This window comes from Lates calcarifer, unplaced genomic scaffold (assembly GCF_001640805.2).
Source record: "Lates calcarifer isolate ASB-BC8 unplaced genomic scaffold, TLL_Latcal_v3 _unitig_2654_quiver_1170, whole genome shotgun sequence".
In the NCBI taxonomy this organism is placed as follows: Eukaryota; Metazoa; Chordata; class Actinopteri; family Centropomidae; genus Lates; species Lates calcarifer.
The window spans coordinates 10,001-14,202 of record NW_026116357.1 but is presented as its reverse complement, the minus strand read 5'-3'; the positions used below and the strand labels follow the sequence as shown (position 1 = coordinate 14,202).

At 33.5% G+C, this 4,202-nt stretch overlaps 1 long non-coding RNA gene across 6 annotated transcripts; it reads right to left on the bottom strand.

Annotated features, from left to right (window-relative positions):
- Positions 1-43: 43 nt before the first annotated feature.
- Positions 44-2,290, bottom strand: LOC127140229 (uncharacterized). Of its 6 annotated transcripts, none has more exons than XR_007810599.1 (4): positions 1,534-2,290; positions 846-997; positions 428-807; positions 44-390 (listed from the first exon to the last, which is right to left on the bottom strand). It is a non-coding gene; the product is annotated as an uncharacterized LOC127140229 (long non-coding RNA). The 6 variants fall into 6 exon arrangements; XR_007810600.1 differs by having other exon boundaries at positions 428-997; positions 1,534-1,609; positions 1,838-2,286; XR_007810597.1 differs by having other exon boundaries at positions 428-997; positions 1,534-1,609; positions 1,648-2,285.
- Positions 2,291-4,202: the final 1,912 nt, after the last annotated feature.

Below are 4,202 nucleotides of genomic sequence, written 5' to 3'. Positions count from 1 at the left end.
ACATTTTTTGAGCGTTTTTGACACCATACTATACTATGTTTTTGACACCATACTATACTATGACATTTTTTGAGCGTTTTTGACACCATACTATACTATGACATTTTTTAGCCATTTTTGACGCCTTACTATACTATGACATTTTTTGATGATTTTTGACGCCTTACTATACTATGACATTTTTTGACTTTTTTTGACACCATACTATACTATGACTTTTTTTGATGATATTTGACGTCATACTATACTATAACAATTTTTGACTTTTTTTGACACCATACTATACTATGACATTTTTTGGGCGTTTTTGACACCATACTATACTATGACATTTTTTAGCCATTTTTGACACCTTACTATACGATGACATTTTTTGATGATTTTTGACGCCTTACTATACTATGACATTTTTGACTTTTTTTGACACCATACTATACTATGACATTTTTTGGGCGTTTTTGACACCATACTATACTATGACATTTTTTGAGCGTTTTTGACGCCATACTATACTATGACATTTTTTGACTTTTTTTGACACCATACTATACTATGACATTTTTTGAGTGTTTTTGACACCTTACTATACTATGATATTTTTTGACCATTTTTGACACCATACTATACTATGACATTTTTTAGCCATTTTTGACACCTTACTATACTATGATATTTTTTGACCATTTTTGACGCCATAGTATACGATGACATTTTTTGATGATTTTTGACGCCTTACTATACTATGACATTTTTTGATGATTTTTGACGCCTTACTATACTATGACATTTTTTGATGATTTTTGACGCCTTACTATACTATGACATTTTTTGACTTTTTTTGACACCATACTATACTATGACTTTTTTTGATGATATTTGACGTCATACTATACTATAACAATTTTTGACTTTTTTTGACACCATACTATACTATGACATTTTTTGAGCGTTTTTGACGCCATACTATACTATGACATTTTTTAGCCATTTTTGACACCTTACTATACTATGATATTTTTTGACCATTTTTGACGCCATAGTATACTATGACATTTTTTGATGACTTTTTTTGACGCCATACTATACTATGACATTTTTTGATGATTTTTGACGCCTTACTATACTATGACATTTTTGGACTTTTTTTGACACCATACTATACTATGACATTTTTTGGGCGTTTTTGACACCATACTATACTATGACATTTTTTGAGCGTTTTTGACGCCATACTATACTATGACATTTTTTGATGACTTTTTTTGACGCCATACTATACTATGACATTTTTTGATGATTTTTGACGCCATACTATACTGTGACATTTTTTGAGCATTTTTGACACCATACTATACTATGACATTTTTTGGGCGTTTTTGACACCATACTATACTATGACATTTTTTGATATTTGACGCCATACTATACTATGACATTTTTTGGGCGTTTTTGACACCATACTATACTATGACATTTTTTGGGCGTTTTTGACACCATACTATACTATGACATTTTTTTGAGCGTTTTTGACACCATACTATACTATGACATTTTTTGATGATTTTTGACGCCTTACTATACTATGACATTTTTTGATGATTTTTGACGCCTTACTATACTATGACATTTTTTGACTTTTTTTGACACCATACTATACTATGACTTTTTTTGATGATATTTGACGTCATACTATACTATAACAATTTTTGACTTTTTTTGACACCATACTATACTATGACATTTTTTAGGCGTTTTTGACGCCATACTATACTATGACAATTTTGGATGATTTTTGACGCCATACTATACTATGACATTTTTTAGCCATTTTTGACACCTTACTATACGATGACATTTTTTGATGATTTTTGACACCATACTATACTATGACATTTTTTGGGCGTTTTTGACACCATACTATACTATGACATTTTTTGGGCGTTTTTGACACCATACTATACTGTGACATTTTTTGAGCGTTTTTGACACCATACTATACTATGACATTTTTTGAGCGTTTTTGACACCTTACTATACTATGACATTTTTTAGCCATTTTTGACGCCTTACTATACTATGACATTTTTTGATGATTCTTGACGCCTTACTATACTATGACATTTTTTGGGCGTTTTTGACACCATACTATACGATGATATTTTTTGAGCGTTTTTGACGCCATACTATACTATGACATTTTTCAATGATTTTTGACACCATACTATACTATTACATTTTTTAACCATTTTTGACGTCATACTATACTATGACATTTTTTAGCCATTTTTGACACCTTACTATACTATGACATTTTTTTGGGTGTTTTTGATGCCTTACTATACTATGACATTTTTTGACATCATATTATACTGACAATTTTGACGATTTTTCACGCCTTACTATAACATTTTTTGACACCATATTACATTATGACATTTTTTCATGAGTATTGACTCCTTACTATGCTATGACAGTTTTGAGTATTTTTGATGCCTTGCTACAGTATGACATTTTTTGATATTTTTTGACGCCATACTATTCTCTGATCATGGACAACGTCTCTCTCATCTCAACAAGTCTCAGCAATCGTGGACAATGTCTCTCCAATCATGGACACCTGGAGGAAATCAAAGAGAAACACACAAAGGAAAATTATCAATTACTTTTATGTTTACACTTTCCTTACATACTGAATACTGAACACAAACAGTTTAATGTTAGCATTCTGTGTTGGACAGTTGATGTATAGCTGTTAATAAATTACCTGGAGGCCTCTGTCCTGGTCTCAAAGAACTTTTTCACCGTAGGAAGACTCTCTGTGGTCATGGACGTTTCTGTGATCATAGACGGTGTCTCAGTGATCATTAACAATGTCTCATGATCGTGGTCATGCCGTCGAATCGAGGAACCACAGTGTCACAGATGACACCTAGAGGAGATAAAAGAGAAGCATACAAAGGAAAATGATCAATACACTACTACCTATTCTTCACCAACAATTTCAACATGAAAACAGTGCGGTATAATTTACTGTGTCTCGCACATACACATAATTAAGAATTCTGATCATGTCCAATCAAACTGAAGTTACGATATTTTTCAATCCCATTGTGATTGATCCTGAACAATAACAATCCAAGACAGAAGATTCAGGGTTTGTTGGTTCTGATGTGTCTGATATAGTTTGGTGAGAAGGTGAGGAGAGTCACTTTGTCCAAAGACAAAACATTGACAACTATTCTGATACTTTTTTTTTCAAAACCAAAAGTGCCAAATATTTGCTTCAAGGTGTGAGAGGAGAGGATTTAACAGTTTTCTTTGTGAGATGATAAATAGTAAATACAGTTGATTAAGCAAAACAAGACATCTGAGAACGTCACCATGAGCTCTGAGTTAGTACTTTTTTCTGATTTAACAGACACATTAATCAGTTCTCATTATATCCAGTACTAAATCCATCAAATACCAAGTTCTGAGCTGGGATTTACCCAGTGACACTAAACCAAAAAACCTGATCGCTGGTGTTAATAATTCATCAAGTACAACACCTGAAACACAGATTAACTAACTCTTATCACTGAAACCCACACAGTGCAGGAGGCAATTACAGACAAGTACAAATAAAACTCGAGAAAATCTGTTTGCACAGTTTTGAGTTGTACAAAATAAGACTTAGATGAACAACTAGTTTTATTTATTACTATTTATTTATTTATTAAGTTCTACTTGAAGAAAGAGTTCAGTTAGGTCAAACACAGCTTCAGTTGCGAGTTAGAAACTCACAGAGACGTGAAAATAACCTGCAGTGTTTTTGACTTTCAGTCAAATTAAAGAATCCCTGAATTTGAGTTAAAACCTCACCTCGTCTCATGAGCGGTTTCTCATCACAGCCTGACATGAATCATTACAGCTGAACCAGAGCAGTCTCCAAACATTACAGACACACACACTCTGACCCACAAGACTAAAACCACTGGAAATGGTCAATGTCAGTAAGAGGCTAATGCTAACACCTGCCAAACTGTTAGCCTTACCTTCGTGCTGCAGGTGTGTTGAGTGGTTTAACATCCGGGCTTCCTCACTGGTCCAGTTTCCTGACACTGACAAACAGAGGCGGCGGTTCAGACGTTGGTTTAAAGCTGTTTCCGGCTTCGTTTCTCAGTCTCTCTGAGCTCCGCCCACAAGGTCATGACTGATGATGA